Raw genomic sequence first — 23,067 nt, forward strand, 5'->3', positions numbered from 1 at the left:
ACAGGTCCAAAGGGGTTAATTCTCTGGTGCGCACCCCCCACCGCCCCGACCTGCCTCACTGTGACCACACTCCAACTTTGGTGCCCAGGCCTGCTCACGCTCCAGGGAAGTGACACCCGCACACCTCTCTGAGGCCTGAGAGGAACGTACTGGACCTCGATCATTTTGGTTTTTATAGAGTTTCTAATTTCTGTCCGTGTCTAGTGAATTTACAATGCTGTATTGACTTTCGCTGTGCAGCACCTTGATTCAGTTCTCTGTGTATGTATATATATACACATCCATTCTCTTTCGCATTCTCTTCCCACATAGCTTACTCCAAGGTGGTGCCGACCTCTCCCTGTGCTTTGTAGTAGGTGGTTGTGGATCGTCTGCTTTATACATATTAGAATGCATGTGTTAATCCCACCCTCCTCATTCAACCCACCTCCGCATGCCTTTGCCCTCTCGAAACCCTGTACTTGCATTCTAAATCTGTGACTCTGTTTGTGCTTTCTACTTTCTTGGTATCGACTTTGAGATGCCACCTATACGTGCTATCGTTGGAATTTTCTCTTTCTCTGTTGGACGTTGCATGCTGAGTACAGGGTACTCCGGATCTATCGAAGATGCTGGAAATGGCAGGATTTTATTCTGTTTCATGGCTGAGCAGTATTCCATGCTCTATGTGTACCATCTCTTCACTTTCCATTCATCTGGGGATGGACATTGTGTTTTTACTATCAAGACTTGGCTGTTGTCAATAGGTGGCTAGTGCCAGCTGGGGAGCCCGTGTCTCTCTAAAGTACACATGGCTCTGCAAACGCTTCCAAAACACTGCAGAGGAAAGAACACTCCCAAACTCATTGTACGAAGCCATCCACCTGATCCCCAAACCAGACAAAGATACTACAAGAAAAGAAAACTGGAGAGCAATATCACCGATGAACTTAGATGCAAAAATCCTCAACAAGATACTAGCCAACAGACTCCAACATGACGTTAAAAGGATCACACACCATGACACTGTGTTTTTACTTTCAAGTCTTGGCTCTTGTCAATAGGTGTGCAGGGGTCGCTGGCCAGCCCGGGTCTCCCCAATTGATACTTTACTGCGCAAAGACAGCCAGGAGGTGGATTGCCACATCATGTGGCCGGCTCTCTGGTTTTGTTTTTCTTTGGCAGGAATCTCTTGATTGTTTTCAGTGGTGCCTGTTACCAGGGTGCAATACCACCAGTGGCTTAGGAGGCTTCCCTTTTCTCCAGGCCCTCTCCCAAAGGTATTGCTTCCAGACGTATTGACACTGGCAATCCTAACAGCTGCCAGGTGAAACCGCAAAGGCGTTTCAATTTCCATTTCTCCCATTCGCATGGTCGTGGAGCATATTTCCTGGGCCTTTCTTAGAAAACAACACAAAGGAAAACAAAACACGCATGGTGAATTCAATTTACCTCTTGAAACCGCCTGTTGCAAGTCGATCCTGTTTCGGGCTCTTTTCCAGTGCCTATCCCCAGGACATTTTTGCAGCGGGGGTGTCAATTACAACCCCGCTGGCCTTTTGAACAGGAAGGGCTGCTGAGCTCCCTTTGGAACGTTGTAGTTACAGGACGCGGCCACAAGGCGGCAGCATTTTCCCACAGCTGGTCGGATTCCCCAGGAACGCAGACCTTGCGCACATGCGTGTTCTTCGAATATGAATTAGAGTGGAACGTGTCCGGACAGACACCTAAGGGCTTGTGTCTCACTCCTTCTCCCACTTATCCTTCCCACTCTCGATTCATCTCACCCCCTGCAAACCCCTCCTGATGAGGCTGTTGTCGGAGGCAAGTGGGGTGACTCTAAGGAAGGAGGTGAATGGCGGGAACCCCACCAGCAGGAGACCTGGACACCAGGTGATGTTTGAACGCTGTTGTGCATGTCGGACCACCATCCTCTGGCTGCAGTGGGCTTGGCTTAGCTGCAGGAGGGCACACCTACATCTAGAGAGACTGCTGCCGACCAGAGGGGATCAGGCACCACAGGTCCAAAGGGGTTAATTCTCTGGTGCGCCCCCCCCACCGCCCCGACCTGCCTCACTGTGACCACACTCCAACTTTGGTGCCCAAGCCTGCTCACGCTCCAGGGAAGTGACACCCGCACACCTCTCTGAGGCCTGAGAGGAACGTACTGGACCTCGATCATTTTGGTTTTTATAGAGTTTCTAATTTCTGTCCGTGTCTAGTGAATTTACAATGCTGTATTGACTTTCGCTGTGCAGCACCTTGATTCAGTTCTCTGTGTATGTATATATATACACATCCATTCTCTTTCGCATTCTCTTCCCACGTAGCTTAGTCCAGGGTGGTGCCGACCTCTCCCTGTGCTTTGTAGTAGGTGGTTGTGGATCGTCTGCTTTATACATATTAGAATGCATGTGTTAATCCCACCCTCCTCATTCAACCCACCTCCGCATGCCTTTGCCCTCTCGAAACCCTGTACTTGCGTTCTAAATCTGTGACTCTGTTTGTGCTTTCTACTTTCTTGGTATCGACTTTGAGATGCCACCTATACGTGCTATCGTTGGAATTTTCTCTTTCTCTGTTGGACGTTGCATGCTGAGTACAGGGTACTCCGGATCTATCGAAGATGCTGGAAATGGCAGGATTTTATTCTGTTTCATGGCTGAGCAGTATTCCATGCTCTATGTGTACCATCTCTTCACTTTCCATTCATCTGGGGATGGACATTGTGTTTTTACTATCAAGACTTGGCTGTTGTCAATAGGTGGCTAGTGCCAGCTGGGGAGCCCTGTCTCTCTAAAGTACACATGGCTCTGCAAACGCTTCCAAAACACTGCAGAGGAAAGAACACTCCCAAACTCATTGTACGAAGCCATCCACCTGATCCCCAAACCAGACAAAGATACTACAAGAAAAGAAAACTGGAGAGCAATATCACCGATGAACTTAGATGCAAAAATCCTCAACAAGATACTAGCCAACAGACTCCAACATGATGTTAAAAGGATCACACACCATGACACTGTGTTTTTACTTTCAAGTCTTGGCTCTTGTCAATAGGTGTGCAGGGGTCGCTGGCCAGCCCGGGTCTCCCCAATTGATACTTTACTGCGCAAAGACAGCCAGGAGGTGGATTGCCACATCATGTGGCCGGCTCTCTGGTTTTGTTTTTCTTTGGCAGGAATCTCTTGATTGTTTTCAGTGGTGCCTGTTACCAGGGTGCAATACCACCAGTGGCTTAGGAGGCTTCCCTTTTCTCCAGGCCCTCTCCCAAAGGTATTGCTTCCAGACGTATTGACACTGGCAATCCTAACAGCTGCCAGGTGAAACCGCAAAGGCGTTTCAATTTCCATTTCTCCCATTCGCATGGTCGTGGAGCATATTTCCTGGGCCTTTCTTAGAAAACAACACAAAGGAAAACAAAACACGCATGGTGAATTCAATTTACCTCTTGAAACCGCCTGTTGCAAGTCGATCCTGTTTCGGGCTCTTTTCCAGTGCCTATCCCCAGGACATTTTTGCAGCGGGGGTGTCAATTACAACCCCGCTGGCCTTTTGAACAGGAAGGGCTGCTGAGCTCCCTTTGGAACGTTGTAGTTACAGGACGCGGCCACAAGGCGGCAGCATTTTCCCACAGCTGGTCGGATTCCCCAGGAACGCAGACCTTGCGCACATGCGTGTTCTTCGAATATGAATTAGAGTGGAACGTGTCCGGACAGACACCTAAGGGCTTGTGTCTCACTCCTTCTCCCACTTATCCTTCCCACTCTCGATTCATCTCACCCCCTGCAAACCCCTCCTGATGAGGCTGTTGTCGGAGGCAAGTGGGGTGACTCTAAGGAAGGAGGTGAATGGCGGGAACCCCACCAGCAGGAGACCTGGACACCAGGTGATGTTTGAACGCTGTTGTGCATGTCAGACCACCATCCTCTGGCTGCAGTGGGCTTGGCTTAGCTGCAGGAGGGCACACCTACATCTAGAGAGACTGCTGCCGACCAGAGGGGATCAGGCACCACAGGTCCAAAGGGGTTAATTCTCTGGTGCGCCCCCCCCACCGCCCCGACCTGCCTCACTGTGACCACACTCCAACTTTGGTGCCCAAGCCTGCTCACGCTCCAGGGAAGTGACACCCGCACACCTCTCTGAGGCCTGAGAGGAACGTACTGGACCTCGATCATTTTGGTTTTTATAGAGTTTCTAATTTCTGTCCGTGTCTAGTGAATTTACAATGCTGTATTGACTTTAGCTGTGCAGCACCTTGATTCAGTTCTCCGTGTATGTATATATATACACATCCATTCTCTTTCGCATTCTCTTCCCACGTAGCTTACTCCAGGGTGGTGCCGACCTCTCCCTGTGCTTTGTAGTAGGTGGTTGTGGATCGTCTGCTTTATACATATTAGAATGCATGTGTTAATCCCACCCTCCTCATTCAACCCACCTCCGCATGCCTTTGCCCTCTCGAAACCCTGTACTTGCATTCTAAATCTGTGACTCTGTTTGTGCTTTCTACTTTCTTGGTATCGACTTTGAGATGCCACCTATACGTGCTATCGTTGGAATTTTCTCTTTCTCTGTTGGACGTTGCATGCTGAGTACAGGGTACTCCGGATCTATCGAAGATGCTGGAAATGGCAGGATTTTATTCTGTTTCATGGCTGAGCAGTATTCCATGCTCTATGTGTACCATCTCTTCACTTTCCATTCATCTGGGGATGGACATTGTGTTTTTACTATCAAGACTTGGCTGTTGTCAATAGGTGGCTAGTGCCAGCTGGGGAGCCCGTGTCTCTCTAAAGTACACATGGCTCTGCAAACGCTTCCAAAACACTGCAGAGGAAAGAACACTCCCAAACTCATTGTACGAAGCCATCCACCTGATCCCCAAACCAGACAAAGATACTACAAGAAAAGAAAACTGGAGAGCAATATCACCGATGAACTTAGATGCAAAAATCCTCAACAAGATACTAGCCAACAGACTCCAACATGACGTTAAAAGGATCACACACCATGACACTGTGTTTTTACTTTCAAGTCTTGGCTCTTGTCAATAGGTGTGCAGGGGTCGCTGGCCAGCCCGGGTCTCCCCAATTGATACTTTACTGCGCAAAGACAGCCAGGAGGTGGATTGCCACATCATGTGGCCGGCTCTCTGGTTTTGTTTTTCTTTGGCAGGAATCTCTTGATTGTTTTCAGTGGTGCCTGTTACCAGGGTGCAATACCACCAGTGGCTTAGGAGGCTTCCCTTTTCTCCAGGCCCTCTCCCAAAGGTATTGCTTCCAGACGTATTGACACTGGCAATCCTAACAGCTGCCAGGTGAAACCGCAAAGGCGTTTCAATTTCCATTTCTCCCATTCGCATGGTCGTGGAGCATATTTCCTGGGCCTTTCTTAGAAAACAACACAAAGGAAAACAAAACACGCATGGTGAATTCAATTTACCTCTTGAAACCGCCTGTTGCAAGTCGATCCTGTTTCGGGCTCTTTTCCAGTGCCTATCCCCAGGACATTTTTGCAGCGGGGGTGTCAATTACAACCCCGCTGGCCTTTTGAACAGGAAGGGCTGCTGAGCTCCCTTTGGAACGTTGTAGTTACAGGACGCGGCCACAAGGCGGCAGCATTTTCCCACAGCTGGTCGGATTCCCCAGGAACGCAGACCTTGCGCACATGCGTGTTCTTCGAATATGAATTAGAGTGGAACGTGTCCGGACAGACACCTAAGGGCTTGTGTCTCACTCCTTCTCCCACTTATCCTTCCCACTCTCGATTCATCTCACCCCCTGCAAACCCCTCCTGATGAGGCTGTTGTCGGAGGCAAGTGGGGTGACTCTAAGGAAGGAGGTGAATGGCGGGAACCCCACCAGCAGGAGACCTGGACACCAGGTGATGTTTGAACGCTGTTGTGCATGTCGGACCACCATCCTCTGGCTGCAGTGGGCTTGGCTTAGCTGCAGGAGGGCACACCTACATCTAGAGAGACTGCTGCCGACCAGAGGGGATCAGGCACCACAGGTCCAAAGGGGTTAATTCTCTGGTGCGCCCCCCCCACCGCCCCGACCTGCCTCACTGTGACCACACTCCAACTTTGGTGCCCAAGCCTGCTCACGCTCCAGGGAAGTGACACCCGCACACCTCTCTGAGGCCTGAGAGGAACGTACTGGACCTCGATCATTTTGGTTTTTATAGAGTTTCTAATTTCTGTCCGTGTCTAGTGAATTTACAATGCTGTATTGACTTTCGCTGTGCAGCACCTTGATTCAGTTCTCTGTGTATGTATATATATACACATCCATTCTCTTTCGCATTCTCTTCCCACGTAGCTTAGTCCAGGGTGGTGCCGACCTCTCCCTGTGCTTTGTAGTAGGTGGTTGTGGATCGTCTGCTTTATACATATTAGAATGCATGTGTTAATCCCACCCTCCTCATTCAACCCACCTCCGCATGCCTTTGCCCTCTCGAAACCCTGTACTTGCGTTCTAAATCTGTGACTCTGTTTGTGCTTTCTACTTTCTTGGTATCGACTTTGAGATGCCACCTATACGTGCTATCGTTGGAATTTTCTCTTTCTCTGTTGGACGTTGCATGCTGAGTACAGGGTACTCCGGATCTATCGAAGATGCTGGAAATGGCAGGATTTTATTCTGTTTCATGGCTGAGCAGTATTCCATGCTCTATGTGTACCATCTCTTCACTTTCCATTCATCTGGGGATGGACATTGTGTTTTTACTATCAAGACTTGGCTGTTGTCAATAGGTGGCTAGTGCCAGCTGGGGAGCCCTGTCTCTCTAAAGTACACATGGCTCTGCAAACGCTTCCAAAACACTGCAGAGGAAAGAACACTCCCAAACTCATTGTACGAAGCCATCCACCTGATCCCCAAACCAGACAAAGATACTACAAGAAAAGAAAACTGGAGAGCAATATCACCGATGAACTTAGATGCAAAAATCCTCAACAAGATACTAGCCAACAGACTCCAACATGATGTTAAAAGGATCACACACCATGACACTGTGTTTTTACTTTCAAGTCTTGGCTCTTGTCAATAGGTGTGCAGGGGTCGCTGGCCAGCCCGGGTCTCCCCAATTGATACTTTACTGCGCAAAGACAGCCAGGAGGTGGATTGCCACATCATGTGGCCGGCTCTCTGGTTTTGTTTTTCTTTGGCAGGAATCTCTTGATTGTTTTCAGTGGTGCCTGTTACCAGGGTGCAATACCACCAGTGGCTTAGGAGGCTTCCCTTTTCTCCAGGCCCTCTCCCAAAGGTATTGCTTCCAGACGTATTGACACTGGCAATCCTAACAGCTGCCAGGTGAAACCGCAAAGGCGTTTCAATTTCCATTTCTCCCATTCGCATGGTCGTGGAGCATATTTCCTGGGCCTTTCTTAGAAAACAACACAAAGGAAAACAAAACACGCATGGTGAATTCAATTTACCTCTTGAAACCGCCTGTTGCAAGTCGATCCTGTTTCGGGCTCTTTTCCAGTGCCTATCCCCAGGACATTTTTGCAGCGGGGGTGTCAATTACAACCCCGCTGGCCTTTTGAACAGGAAGGGCTGCTGAGCTCCCTTTGGAACGTTGTAGTTACAGGACGCGGCCACAAGGCGGCAGCATTTTCCCACAGCTGGTCGGATTCCCCAGGAACGCAGACCTTGCGCACATGCGTGTTCTTCGAATATGAATTAGAGTGGAACGTGTCCGGACAGACACCTAAGGGCTTGTGTCTCACTCCTTCTCCCACTTATCCTTCCCACTCTCGATTCATCTCACCCCCTGCAAACCCCTCCTGATGAGGCTGTTGTCGGAGGCAAGTGGGGTGACTCTAAGGAAGGAGGTGAATGGCGGGAACCCCACCAGCAGGAGACCTGGACACCAGGTGATGTTTGAACGCTGTTGTGCATGTCAGACCACCATCCTCTGGCTGCAGTGGGCTTGGCTTAGCTGCAGGAGGGCACACCTACATCTAGAGAGACTGCTGCCGACCAGAGGGGATCAGGCACCACAGGTCCAAAGGGGTTAATTCTCTGGTGCGCCCCCCCCACCGCCCCGACCTGCCTCACTGTGACCACACTCCAACTTTGGTGCCCAAGCCTGCTCACGCTCCAGGGAAGTGACACCCGCACACCTCTCTGAGGCCTGAGAGGAACGTACTGGACCTCGATCATTTTGGTTTTTATAGAGTTTCTAATTTCTGTCCGTGTCTAGTGAATTTACAATGCTGTATTGACTTTCGCTGTGCAGCACCTTGATTCAGTTCTCCGTGTATGTATATATATACACATCCATTCTCTTTCGCATTCTCTTCCCACGTAGCTTACTCCAGGGTGGTGCCGACCTCTCCCTGTGCTTTGTAGTAGGTGGTTGTGGATCGTCTGCTTTATACATATTAGAATGCATGTGTTAATCCCACCCTCCTCATTCAACCCACCTCCGCATGCCTTTGCCCTCTCGAAACCCTGTACTTGCATTCTAAATCTGTGACTCTGTTTGTGCTTTCTACTTTCTTGGTATCGACTTTGAGATGCCACCTATACGTGCTATCGTTGGAATTTTCTCTTTCTCTGTTGGACGTTGCATGCTGAGTACAGGGTACTCCGGATCTATCGAAGATGCTGGAAATGGCAGGATTTTATTCTGTTTCATGGCTGAGCAGTATTCCATGCTCTATGTGTACCATCTCTTCACTTTCCATTCATCTGGGGATGGACATTGTGTTTTTACTATCAAGACTTGGCTGTTGTCAATAGGTGGCTAGTGCCAGCTGGGGAGCCCGTGTCTCTCTAAAGTACACATGGCTCTGCAAACGCTTCCAAAACACTGCAGAGGAAAGAACACTCCCAAACTCATTGTACGAAGCCATCCACCTGATCCCCAAACCAGACAAAGATACTACAAGAAAAGAAAACTGGAGAGCAATATCACCGATGAACTTAGATGCAAAAATCCTCAACAAGATACTAGCCAACAGACTCCAACATGACGTTAAAAGGATCACACACCATGACACTGTGTTTTTACTTTCAAGTCTTGGCTCTTGTCAATAGGTGTGCAGGGGTCGCTGGCCAGCCCGGGTCTCCCCAATTGATACTTTACTGCACAAAGACAGCCAGGAGGTGGATTGCCACATCATGTGGCCGGCTCTCTGGTTTTGTTTTTCTTTGGCAGGAATCTCTTGATTGTTTTCAGTGGTGCCTGTTACCAGGGTGCAATACCACCAGTGGCTTAGGAGGCTTCCCTTTTCTCCAGGCCCTCTCCCAAAGGTATTGCTTCCAGACGTATTGACACTGGCAATCCTAACAGCTGCCAGGTGAAACCGCAAAGGCGTTTCAATTTCCATTTCTCCCATTCGCATGGTCGTGGAGCATATTTCCTGGGCCTTTCTTAGAAAACAACACAAAGGAAAACAAAACACGCATGGTGAATTCAATTTACCTCTTGAAACCGCCTGTTGCAAGTCGATCCTGTTTCGGGCTCTTTTCCAGTGCCTATCCCCAGGACATTTTTGCAGCGGGGGTGTCAATTACAACCCCGCTGGCCTTTTGAACAGGAAGGGCTGCTGAGCTCCCTTTGGAACGTTGTAGTTACAGGACGCGGCCACAAGGCGGCAGCATTTTCCCACAGCTGGTCGGATTCCCCAGGAACGCAGACCTTGCGCACATGCGTGTTCTTCGAATATGAATTAGAGTGGAACGTGTCCGGACAGACACCTAAGGGCTTGTGTCTCACTCCTTCTCCCACTTATCCTTCCCACTCTCGATTCATCTCACCCCCTGCAAACCCCTCCTGATGAGGCTGTTGTCGGAGGCAAGTGGGGTGACTCTAAGGAAGGAGGTGAATGGCGGGAACCCCACCAGCAGGAGACCTGGACACCAGGTGATGTTTGAACGCTGTTGTGCATGTCGGACCACCATCCTCTGGCTGCAGTGGGCTTGGCTTAGCTGCAGGAGGGCACACCTACATCTAGAGAGACTGCTGCCGACCAGAGGGGATCAGGCACCACAGGTCCAAAGGGGTTAATTCTCTGGTGCGCCCCCCCCACCGCCCCGACCTGCCTCACTGTGACCACACTCCAACTTTGGTGCCCAAGCCTGCTCACGCTCCAGGGAAGTGACACCCGCACACCTCTCTGAGGCCTGAGAGGAACGTACTGGACCTCGATCATTTTGGTTTTTATAGAGTTTCTAATTTCTGTCCGTGTCTAGTGAATTTACAATGCTGTATTGACTTTCGCTGTGCAGCACCTTGATTCAGTTCTCTGTGTATGTATATATATACACATCCATTCTCTTTCGCATTCTCTTCCCACGTAGCTTAGTCCAGGGTGGTGCCGACCTCTCCCTGTGCTTTGTAGTAGGTGGTTGTGGATCGTCTGCTTTATACATATTAGAATGCATGTGTTAATCCCACCCTCCTCATTCAACCCACCTCCGCATGCCTTTGCCCTCTCGAAACCCTGTACTTGCGTTCTAAATCTGTGACTCTGTTTGTGCTTTCTACTTTCTTGGTATCGACTTTGAGATGCCACCTATACGTGCTATCGTTGGAATTTTCTCTTTCTCTGTTGGACGTTGCATGCTGAGTACAGGGTACTCCGGATCTATCGAAGATGCTGGAAATGGCAGGATTTTATTCTGTTTCATGGCTGAGCAGTATTCCATGCTCTATGTGTACCATCTCTTCACTTTCCATTCATCTGGGGATGGACATTGTGTTTTTACTATCAAGACTTGGCTGTTGTCAATAGGTGGCTAGTGCCAGCTGGGGAGCCCTGTCTCTCTAAAGTACACATGGCTCTGCAAACGCTTCCAAAACACTGCAGAGGAAAGAACACTCCCAAACTCATTGTACGAAGCCATCCACCTGATCCCCAAACCAGACAAAGATACTACAAGAAAAGAAAACTGGAGAGCAATATCACCGATGAACTTAGATGCAAAAATCCTCAACAAGATACTAGCCAACAGACTCCAACATGATGTTAAAAGGATCACACACCATGACACTGTGTTTTTACTTTCAAGTCTTGGCTCTTGTCAATAGGTGTGCAGGGGTCGCTGGCCAGCCCGGGTCTCCCCAATTGATACTTTACTGCGCAAAGACAGCCAGGAGGTGGATTGCCACATCATGTGGCCGGCTCTCTGGTTTTGTTTTTCTTTGGCAGGAATCTCTTGATTGTTTTCAGTGGTGCCTGTTACCAGGGTGCAATACCACCAGTGGCTTAGGAGGCTTCCCTTTTCTCCAGGCCCTCTCCCAAAGGTATTGCTTCCAGACGTATTGACACTGGCAATCCTAACAGCTGCCAGGTGAAACCGCAAAGGCGTTTCAATTTCCATTTCTCCCATTCGCATGGTCGTGGAGCATATTTCCTGGGCCTTTCTTAGAAAACAACACAAAGGAAAACAAAACACGCATGGTGAATTCAATTTACCTCTTGAAACCGCCTGTTGCAAGTCGATCCTGTTTCGGGCTCTTTTCCAGTGCCTATCCCCAGGACATTTTTGCAGCGGGGGTGTCAATTACAACCCCGCTGGCCTTTTGAACAGGAAGGGCTGCTGAGCTCCCTTTGGAACGTTGTAGTTACAGGACGCGGCCACAAGGCGGCAGCATTTTCCCACAGCTGGTCGGATTCCCCAGGAACGCAGACCTTGCGCACATGCGTGTTCTTCGAATATGAATTAGAGTGGAACGTGTCCGGACAGACACCTAAGGGCTTGTGTCTCACTCCTTCTCCCACTTATCCTTCCCACTCTCGATTCATCTCACCCCCTGCAAACCCCTCCTGATGAGGCTGTTGTCGGAGGCAAGTGGGGTGACTCTAAGGAAGGAGGTGAATGGCGGGAACCCCACCAGCAGGAGACCTGGACACCAGGTGATGTTTGAACGCTGTTGTGCATGTCAGACCACCATCCTCTGGCTGCAGTGGGCTTGGCTTAGCTGCAGGAGGGCACACCTACATCTAGAGAGACTGCTGCCGACCAGAGGGGATCAGGCACCACAGGTCCAAAGGGGTTAATTCTCTGGTGCGCCCCCCCCACCGCCCCGACCTGCCTCACTGTGACCACACTCCAACTTTGGTGCCCAAGCCTGCTCACGCTCCAGGGAAGTGACACCCGCACACCTCTCTGAGGCCTGAGAGGAACGTACTGGACCTCGATCATTTTGGTTTTTATAGAGTTTCTAATTTCTGTCCGTGTCTAGTGAATTTACAATGCTGTATTGACTTTCGCTGTGCAGCACCTTGATTCAGTTCTCCGTGTATGTATATATATACACATCCATTCTCTTTCGCATTCTCTTCCCACGTAGCTTACTCCAGGGTGGTGCCGACCTCTCCCTGTGCTTTGTAGTAGGTGGTTGTGGATCGTCTGCTTTATACATATTAGAATGCATGTGTTAATCCCACCCTCCTCATTCAACCCACCTCCGCATGCCTTTGCCCTCTCGAAACCCTGTACTTGCGTTCTAAATCTGTGACTCTGTTTGTGCTTTCTACTTTCTTGGTATCGACTTTGAGATGCCACCTATACGTGCTATCGTTGGAATTTTCTCTTTCTCTGTTGGACGTTGCATGCTGAGTACAGGGTACTCCGGATCTATCGAAGATGCTGGAAATGGCAGGATTTTATTCTGTTTCATGGCTGAGCAGTATTCCATGCTCTATGTGTACCATCTCTTCACTTTCCATTCATCTGGGGATGGACATTGTGTTTTTACTATCAAGACTTGGCTGTTGTCAATAGGTGGCTAGTGCCAGCTGGGGAGCCCGTGTCTCTCTAAAGTACACATGGCTCTGCAAACGCTTCCAAAACACTGCAGAGGAAAGAACACTCCCAAACTCATTGTACGAAGCCATCCACCTGATCCCCAAACCAGACAAAGATACTACAAGAAAAGAAAACTGGAGAGCAATATCACCGATGAACTTAGATGCAAAAATCCTCAACAAGATACTAGCCAACAGACTCCAACATGACGTTAAAAGGATCACACACCATGACACTGTGTTTTTACTTTCAAGTCTTGGCTCTTGTCAATAGGTGTGCAGGGGTCGCTGGCCAGCCCGGGTCTCCCCAATTGATACTTTACTGCACAAAGACAGCCAGGAGGTGGATTGCCACATCATGTGGCCGGCTCTCTGGTTTTGTTTTTCTTTGGCAGGAATCTCTTGATTGTTTTCAGTGGTGCCTGTTACCAGGGTGCAATACCACCAGTGGCTTAGGAGGCTTCCCTTTTCTCCAGGCCCTCTCCCAAAGGTATTGCTTCCAGACGTATTGACACTGGCAATCCTAACAGCTGCCAGGTGAAACCGCAAAGGCGTTTCAATTTCCATTTCTCCCATTCGCATGGTCGTGGAGCATATTTCCTGGGCCTTTCTTAGAAAACAACACAAAGGAAAACAAAACACGCATGGTGAATTCAATTTACCTCTTGAAACCGCCTGTTGCAAGTCGATCCTGTTTCGGGCTCTTTTCCAGTGCCTATCCCCAGGACATTTTTGCAGCGGGGGTGTCAATTACAACCCCGCTGGCCTTTTGAACAGGAAGGGCTGCTGAGCTCCCTTTGGAACGTTGTAGTTACAGGACGCGGCCACAAGGCGGCAGCATTTTCCCACAGCTGGTCGGATTCCCCAGGAACGCAGACCTTGCGCACATGCGTGTTCTTCGAATATGAATTAGAGTGGAACGTGTCCGGACAGACACCTAAGGGCTTGTGTCTCACTCCTTCTCCCACTTATCCTTCCCACTCTCGATTCATCTCACCCCCTGCAAACCCCTCCTGATGAGGCTGTTGTCGGAGGCAAGTGGGGTGACTCTAAGGAAGGAGGTGAATGGCGGGAACCCCACCAGCAGGAGACCTGGACACCAGGTGATGTTTGAACGCTGTTGTGCATGTCGGACCACCATCCTCTGGCTGCAGTGGGCTTGGCTTAGCTGCAGGAGGGCACACCTACATCTAGAGAGACTGCTGCCGACCAGAGGGGATCAGGCACCACAGGTCCAAAGGGGTTAATTCTCTGGTGCGCCCCCCCCACCGCCCCGACCTGCCTCACTGTGACCACACTCCAACTTTGGTGCCCAAGCCTGCTCACGCTCCAGGGAAGTGACACCCGCACACCTCTCTGAGGCCTGAGAGGAACGTACTGGACCTCGATCATTTTGGTTTTTATAGAGTTTCTAATTTCTGTCCGTGTCTAGTGAATTTACAATGCTGTATTGACTTTCGCTGTGCAGCACCTTGATTCAGTTCTCTGTGTATGTATATATATACACATCCATTCTCTTTCGCATTCTCTTCCCACGTAGCTTACTCCAGGGTGGTGCCGACCTCTCCCTGTGCTTTGTAGTAGGTGGTTGTGGATCGTCTGCTTTATACATATTAGAAGGCATGTGTTAATCCCACCCTCCTCATTCAACCCACCTCCGCATGCCTTTGCCCTCTCGAAACCCTGTACTTGCGTTCTAAATCTGTGACTCTGTTTGTGCTTTCTACTTTCTTGGTATCGACTTTGAGATGCCACCTATACGTGCTATCGTTGGAATTTTCTCTTTCTCTGTTGGACGTTGCATGCTGAGTACAGGGTACTCCGGATCTATCGAAGATGCTGGAAATGGCAGGATTTTATTCTGTTTCATGGCTGAGCAGTATTCCATGCTCTATGTGTACCATCTCTTCACTTTCCATTCATCTGGGGATGGACATTGTGTTTTTACTATCAAGACTTGGCTGTTGTCAATAGGTGGCTAGTGCCAGCTGGGGAGCCCTGTCTCTCTAAAGTACACATGGCTCTGCAAACGCTTCCAAAACACTGCAGAGGAAAGAACACTCCCAAACTCATTGTATGAAGCCATCCACCTGATCCCCAAACCAGACAAAGATACTACAAGAAAAGAAAACTGGAGAGCAATATCACCGATGAACTTAGATGCAAAAATCCTCAACAAGATACTAGCCAACAGACTCCAACATGATGTTAAAAGGATCACACACCATGACACTGTGTTTTTACTTTCAAGTCTTGGCTCTTGTCAATAGGTGTGCAGGGGTCGCTGGCCAGCCCGGGTCTCCCCAATTGATACTTTACTGCGCAAAGACAGCCAGGAGGTGGATTGCCACATCATGTGGCCGGCTCTCTGGTTTTGTTTTTCTTTGGCAGGAATCTCTTGATTGTTTTCAGTGGTGCCTGTTACCAGGGTGCAATACCACCAGTGGCTTAGGAGGCTTCCCTTTTCTCCAGGCCCTCTCCCAAAGGTATTGCTTCCAGACGTATTGACACTGGCAATCCTAACAGCTGCCAGGTGAAACCGCAAAGGCGTTTCAATTTCCATTTCTCCCATTCGCATGGTCGTGGAGCATATTTCCTGGGCCTTTCTTAGAAAACAACACAAAGGAAAACAAAACACGCATGGTGAATTCAATTTACCTCTTGAAACCGCCTGTTGCAAGTCGATCCTGTTTCGGGCTCTTTTCCAGTGCCTATCCCCAGGACATTTTTGCAGCGGGGGTGTCAATTACAACCCCGCTGGCCTTTTGAACAGGAAGGGCTGCTGAGCTCCCTTTGGAACGTTGTAGTTACAGGACGCGGCCACAAGGCGGCAGCATTTTCCCACAGCTGGTCGGATTCCCCAGGAACGCAGACCTTGCGCACATGCGTGTTCTTCGAATATGAATTAGAGTGGAACGTGTCCGGACAGACACCTAAGGGCTTGTGTCTCACTCCTTCTCCCACTTATCCTTCCCACTCTCGATTCATCTCACCCCCTGCAAACCCCTCCTGATGAGGCTGTTGTCGGAGGCAAGTGGGGTGACTCTAAGGAAGGAGGTGAATGGCGGGAACCCCACCAGCAGGAGACCTGGACACCAGGTGATGTTTGAACGCTGTTGTGCATGTCGGACCACCATCCTCTGGCTGCAGTGGGCTTGGCTTAGCTGCAGGAGGGCACACCTACATCTAGAGAGACTGCTGCCGACCAGAGGGGATCAGGCACCACAGGTCCAAAGGGGTTAATTCTCTGGTGCGCCCCCCCCACCGCCCCGACCTGCCTCACTGTGACCACACTCCAACTTTGGTGCCCAAGCCTGCTCACGCTCCAGGGAAGTGACACCCGCACACCTCTCTGAGGCCTGAGAGGAACGTACTGGACCTCGATCATTTTGGTTTTTATAGAGTTTCTAATTTCTGTCCGTGTCTAGTGAATTTACAATGCTGTATTGACTTTCGCTGTGCAGCACCTTGATTCAGTTCTCTGTGTATGTATATATATACACATCCATTCTCTTTCGCATTCTCTTCCCACGTAGCTTACTCCAGGGTGGTGCCGACCTCTCCCTGTGCTTTGTAGTAGGTGGTTGTGGATCGTCTGCTTTATACATATTAGAAGGCATGTGTTAATCCCACCCTCCTCATTCAACCCACCTCCGCATGCCTTTGCCCTCTCGAAACCCTGTACTTGCGTTCTAAATCTGTGACTCTGTTTGTGCTTTCTACTTTCTTGGTATCGACTTTGAGATGCCACCTATACGTGCTATCGTTGGAATTTTCTCTTTCTCTGTTGGACGTTGCATGCTGAGTACAGGGTACTCCGGATCTATCGAAGATGCTGGAAATGGCAGGATTTTATTCTGTTTCATGGCTGAGCAGTATTCCATGCTCTATGTGTACCATCTCTTCACTTTCCATTCATCTGGGGATGGACATTGTGTTTTTACTATCAAGACTTGGCTGTTGTCAATAGGTGGCTAGTGCCAGCTGGGGAGCCCGTGTCTCTCTAAAGTACACATGGCTCTGCAAACGCTTCCAAAACACTGCAGAGGAAAGAACACTCCCAAACTCATTGTACGAAGCCATCCACCTGATCCCCAAACCAGACAAAGATACTACAAGAAAAGAAAACTGGAGAGCAATATCACCGATGAACTTAGATGCAAAAATCCTCAACAAGATACTAGCCAACAGACTCCAACATGATGTTAAAAGGATCACACACCATGACACTGTGTTTTTACTTTCAAGTCTTGGCTCTTGTCAATAGGTGTGCAGGGGTCGCTGGCCAGCCCGGGTCTCCCCAATTGATACTTTACTGCGCAAAGACAGCCAGGAGGTGGATTGCCACATCATGTGGCCGGCTCTCTGGTTTTGTTTTTCTTTGGCAGGAATCTCTTGATTGTTTTCAGTGGTGCCTGTTACCAGGGTGCAATACCACCAGTGGCTTAGGAGGCTTCCCTTTTCTCCAGGCCCTCTCCCAAAGGTATTGCTTCCAGACGTATTGACACTGGCAATCCTAACAGCTGCCAGGTGAAACCGCAAAGGCGTTTCAATTTCCATTTCTCCCATTCGCATGGTCGTGGAGCATATTTCCTGGGCCTTTCTTAGAAAACAACACAAAGGAAAACAAAACACGCATGGTGAATTCAATTTACCTCTTGAAACCGCCTGTTGCAAGTCGATCCTGTTTCGGGCTCTTTTCCAGTGCCTATCCCCAGGACATTTTTGCAGCGGGGGTGTCAATTACAACCCCGCTGGCCTTTTGAACAGGAAGGGCTGCTGAGCTCCCTTTGGAACGTTGTAGTTACAGGACGCGGCCACAAGGCGGCAGCATTTTCCCACAGCTGGTCGGATTCCCCAGGAACGCAGACCTTGCGCACATGCGTGTTCTTCGAATATGAATTAGAGTGGAACGTGTCCGGACAGACACCTAAGGGCTTGTGTCTCACTCCTTCTCCCACTTATCCTTCCCACTCTCGATTCATCTCACCCCCTGCAAACCCCTCCTGATGAGGCTGTTGTCGGAGGCAAGTGGGGTGACTCTAAGGAAGGAGGTGAATGGCGGGAACCCCACCAGCAGGAGACCTGGACACCAGGTGATGTTTGAACGCTGTTGTGCATGTCGGACCACCATCCTCTGGCTGCAGTGGGCTTGGCTTAGCTGCAGGAGGGCACACCTACATCTAGAGAGACTGCTGCCGACCAGAGGGGATCAGGCACCACAGGTCCAAAGGGGTTAATTCTCTGGTGCGCCCCCCCCACCGCCCCGACCTGCCTCACTGTGACCACACTCCAACTTTGGTGCCCAAGCCTGCTCACGCTCCAGGGAAGTGACACCCGCACACCTCTCTGAGGCCTGAGAGGAACGTACTGGACCTCGATCATTTTGGTTTTTATAGAGTTTCTAATTTCTGTCCGTGTCTAGTGAATTTACAATGCTGTATTGACTTTCGCTGTGCAGCACCTTGATTCAGTTCTCTGTGTATGTATATATATACACATCCATTCTCTTTCGCATTCTCTTCCCACGTAGCTTACTCCAGGGTGGTGCCGACCTCTCCCTGTGCTTTGTAGTAGGTGGTTGTGGATCGTCTGCTTTATACATATTAGAATGCATGTGTTAATCCCACCCTCCTCATTCAACCCACCTCCGCATGCCTTTGCCCTCTCGAAACCCTGTACTTGCGTTCTAAATCTGTGACTCTGTTTGTGCTTTCTACTTTCTTGGTATCGACTTTGAGATGCCACCTATACGTGCTATCGTTGGAATTTTCTCTTTCTCTGTTGGACGTTGCATGCTGAGTACAGGGTACTCCGGATCTATCGAAGATGCTGGAAATGGCAGGATTTTATTCTGTTTCATGGCTGAGCAGTATTCCATGCTCTATGTGTACCATCTCTTCACTTTCCATTCATCTGGGGATGGACATTGTGTTTTTACTATCAAGACTTGGCTGTTGTCAATAGGTGGCTAGTGCCAGCTGGGGAGCCCGTGTCTCTCTAAAGTACACATGGCTCTGCAAACGCTTCCAAAACACTGCAGAGGAAAGAACACTCCCAAACTCATTGTACGAAGCCATCCACCTGATCCCCAAACCAGACAAAGATACTACAAGAAAAGAAAACTGGAGAGCAATATCACCGATGAACTTAGATGCAAAAATCCTCAACAAGATACTAGCCAACAGACTCCAACATGATGTTAAAAGGATCACACACCATGACACTGTGTTTTTACTTTCAAGTCTTGGCTCTTGTCAATAGGTGTGCAGGGGTCGCTGGCCAGCCCGGGTCTCCCCAATTGATACTTTACTGCGCAAAGACAGCCAGGAGGTGGATTGCCACATCATGTGGCCGGCTCTCTGGTTTTGTTTTTCTTTGGCAGGAATCTCTTGATTGTTTTCAGTGGTGCCTGTTACCAGGGTGCAATACCACCAGTGGCTTAGGAGGCTTCCCTTTTCTCCAGGCCCTCTCCCAAAGGTATTGCTTCCAGACGTATTGACACTGGCAATCCTAACAGCTGCCAGGTGAAACCGCAAAGGCGTTTCAATTTCCATTTCTCCCATTCGCATGGTCGTGGAGCATATTTCCTGGGCCTTTCTTAGAAAACAACACAAAGGAAAACAAAACACGCATGGTGAATTCAATTTACCTCTTGAAACCGCCTGTTGCAAGTCGATCCTGTTTCGGGCTCTTTTCCAGTGCCTATCCCCAGGACATTTTTGCAGCGGGGGTGTCAATTACAACCCCGCTGGCCTTTTGAACAGGAAGGGCTGCTGAGCTCCCTTTGGAACGTTGTAGTTACAGGACGCGGCCACAAGGCGGCAGCATTTTCCCACAGCTGGTCGGATTCCCCAGGAACGCAGACCTTGCGCACATGCGTGTTCTTCGAATATGAATTAGAGTGGAACGTGTCCGGACAGACACCTAAGGGCTTGTGTCTCACTCCTTCTCCCACTTATACTTCCCACTCTCGATTCATCTCACCCCCTGCAAACCCCTCCTGATGAGGCTGTTGTCGGAGGCAAGTGGGGTGACTCTAAGGAAGGAGGTGAATGGCGGGAACCCCACCAGCAGGAGACCTGGACACCAGGTGATGTTTGAACGCTGTTGTGCATGTCGGACCACCATCCTCTGGCTGCAGTGGGCTTGGCTTAGCTGCAGGAGGGCACACCTACATCTAGAGAGACTGCTGCCGACCAGAGGGGATCAGGCACCACAGGTCCAAAGGGGTTAATTCTCTGGTGCGCCCCCCCCACCGCCCCGACCTGCCTCACTGTGACCACACTCCAACTTTGGTGCCCAAGCCTGCTCACGCTCCAGGGAAGTGACACCCGCACACCTCTCTGAGGCCTGAGAGGAACGTACTGGACCTCGATCATTTTGGTTTTTATAGAGTTTCTAATTTCTGTCCGTGTCTAGTGAATTTACAATGCTGTATTGACTTTCGCTGTGCAGCACCTTGATTCAGTTCTCTGTGTATGTATATATATACACATCCATTCTCTTTCGCATTCTCTTCCCACGTAGCTTACTCCAGGGTGGTGCCGACCTCTCCCTGTGCTTTGTAGTAGGTGGTTGTGGATCGTCTGCTTTATACATATTAGAATGCATGTGTTAATCCCACCCTCCTCATTCAACCCACCTCCGCATGCCTTTGCCCTCTCGAAACCCTGTACTTGCGTTCTAAATCTGTGACTCTGTTTGTGCTTTCTACTTTCTTGGTATCGACTTTGAGATGCCACCTATACGTGCTATCATTGGAATTTTCTCTTTCTCTGTTGGACGTTGCATGCTGAGTACAGGGTACTCCGGATCTATCGAAGATGCTGGAAATGGCAGGATTTTATTCTGTTTCATGGCTGAGCAGTATTCCATGCTCTATGTGTACCATCTCTTCACTTTCCATTCATCTGGGGATGGACATTGTGTTTTTACTATCAAGACTTGGCTGTTGTCAATAGGTGGCTAGTGCCAGCTGGGGAGCCCGTGTCTCTCTAAAGTACACATGGCTCTGCAAACGCTTCCAAAACACTGCAGAGGAAAGAACACTCCCAAACTCATTGTACGAAGCCATCCACCTGATCCCCAAACCAGACAAAGATACTACAAGAAAAGAAAACTGGAGAGCAATATCACCGATGAACTTAGATGCAAAAATCCTCAACAAGATACTAGCCAACAGACTCCAACATGATGTTAAAAGGATCACACACCATGACACTGTGTTTTTACTTTCAAGTCTTGGCTCTTGTCAATAGGTGTGCAGGGGTCGCTGGCCAGCCCGGGTCTCCCCAATTGATACTTTACTGCACAAAGACAGCCAGGAGGTGGATTGCCACATCATGTGGCCGGCTCTCTGGTTTTGTTTTTCTTTGGCAGGAATCTCTTGATTGTTTTCAGTGGTGCCTGTTACCAGGGTGCAATACCACCAGTGGCTTAGGAGGCTTCCCTTTTCTCCAGGCCCTCTCCCAAAGGTATTGCTTCCAGACGTATTGACACTGGCAATCCTAACAGCTGCCAGGTGAAACCGCAAAGGCGTTTCAATTTCCATTTCTCCCATTCGCATGGTCGTGGAGCATATTTCCTGGGCCTTTCTTAGAAAACAACACAAAGGAAAACAAAACACGCATGGTGAATTCAATTTACCTCTTGAAACCGCCTGTTGCAAGTCGATCCTGTTTCGGGCTCTTTTCCAGTGCCTATCCCCAGGACATTTTTGCAGCGGGGGTGTCAATTACAACCCCGCTGGCCTTTTGAACAGGAAGGGCTGCTGAGCTCCCTTTGGAACGTTGTAGTTACAGGACGCGGCCACAAGGCGGCAGCATTTTCCCACAGCTGGTCGGATTCCCCAGGAACGCAGACCTTGCGCACATGCGTGTTCTTCGAATATGAATTAGAGTGGAACGTGTCCGGACAGACACCTAAGGGCTTGTGTCTCACTCCTTCTCCCACTTATCCTTCCCACTCTCGATTCATCTCACCCCCTGCAAACCCCTCCTGATGAGGGTGTTGTCGGAGGCAAGTGGGGTGACTCTAAGGAAGGAGGTGAATGGCGGGAACCCCACCAGCAGGAGACCTGGACACCAGGTGATGTTTGAACGCTGTTGTGCATGTCGGACCACCATCCTCTGGCTGCAGTGGGCTTGGCTTAGCTGCAGGAGGGCACACCTACATCTAGAGAGACTGCTGCCGACCAGAGGGGATCAGGCACCACAGGTCCAAAGGGGTTAATTCTCTGGTGCGCCCCCCCCACCGCCCCGACCTGCCTCACTGTGACCACACTCCAACTTTGGTGCCCAGGCCTGCTCACGCTCCAGGGAAGTGACACCCGCACACCTCTCTGAGGCCTGAGAGGAACGTACTGGACCTCGATCATTTTGGTTTTTATAGAGTTTCTAATTTCTGTCCGTGTCTAGTGAATTTACAATGCTGTATTGACTTTCGCTGTGCAGCACCTTGATTCAGTTCTCTGTGTATGTATATATATACACATCCATTCTCTTTCGCATTCTCTTCCCACGTAGCTTACTCCAAGGTGGTGCCGACCTCTCCCTGTGCTTTGTAGTAGGTGGTTGTGGATCGTCTGCTTTATACATATTAGAATGCATGTGTTAATCCCACCCTCCTCATTCAACCCACCTCCGCATGCCTTTGCCCTCTCGAAACCCTGTACTTGCGTTCTAAATCTGTGACTCTGTTTGTGCTTTCTACTTTCTTGGTATCGACTTTGAGATGCCACCTATACGTGCTATCGTTGGAATTTTCTCTTTCTCTGTTGGACGTTGCATGCTGAGTACAGGGTACTCCGGATCTATCGAAGATGCTGGAAATGGCAGGATTTTATTCTGTTTCATGGCTGAGCAGTATTCCATGCTCTATGTGTACCATCTCTTCACTTTCCATTCATCTGGGGATGGACATTGTGTTTTTACTATCAAGACTTGGCTGTTGTCAATAGGTGGCTAGTGCCAGCTGGGGAGCCCGTGTCTCTCTAAAGTACACATGGCTCTGCAAACGCTTCCAAAACACTGCAGAGGAAAGAACACTCCCAAACTCATTGTACGAAGCCATCCACCTGATCCCCAAACCAGACAAAGATACTACAAGAAAAGAAAACTGGAGAGCAATATCACCGATGAACTTAGATGCAAAAATCCTCAACAAGATACTAGCCAACAGACTCCAACATGATGTTAAAAGGATCACACACCATGACACTGTGTTTTTACTTTCAAGTCTTGGCTCTTGTCAATAGGTGTGCAGGGGTCGCTGGCCAGCCCGGGTCTCCCCAATTGATACTTTACTGCGCAAAGACA

Source organism: Hippopotamus amphibius, chromosome 6 (genome assembly GCF_030028045.1).
Source record: "Hippopotamus amphibius kiboko isolate mHipAmp2 chromosome 6, mHipAmp2.hap2, whole genome shotgun sequence".
Lineage (NCBI taxonomy): Eukaryota > Metazoa > Chordata > Mammalia > Artiodactyla > Hippopotamidae > Hippopotamus > Hippopotamus amphibius.